Source organism: Notolepis coatsorum (assembly GCF_963971535.1).
Source record: "Notolepis coatsorum genome assembly, chromosome: 1".
Classification (NCBI taxonomy): Eukaryota; Metazoa; Chordata; class Actinopteri; order Aulopiformes; family Paralepididae; genus Notolepis; species Notolepis coatsorum.
Window position 1 is genome coordinate 8439918 of NC_140165.1, and position 229 is coordinate 8440146.

The following is a 229-nucleotide window of genomic DNA, read 5'->3' on the forward strand; positions in this document are numbered from 1 at the left end:
CTAGTTCTCCACATATTTATTGTCTCATTGTGTGAAATATCATATAAGATATGCTCCAATCATGTTTATTTTATTTTTATTTAATTACTCATTCATGAAAACCTAGGTACAGGCACCAACATCACCATTCTAGGTTCAATAGAATAAAAGTTATGAAGCGTAATTCGAAATAAATACAGAAATTGCAGCCATCTTTGATTTTTGCCATACCAGAATATTCAAAACATCA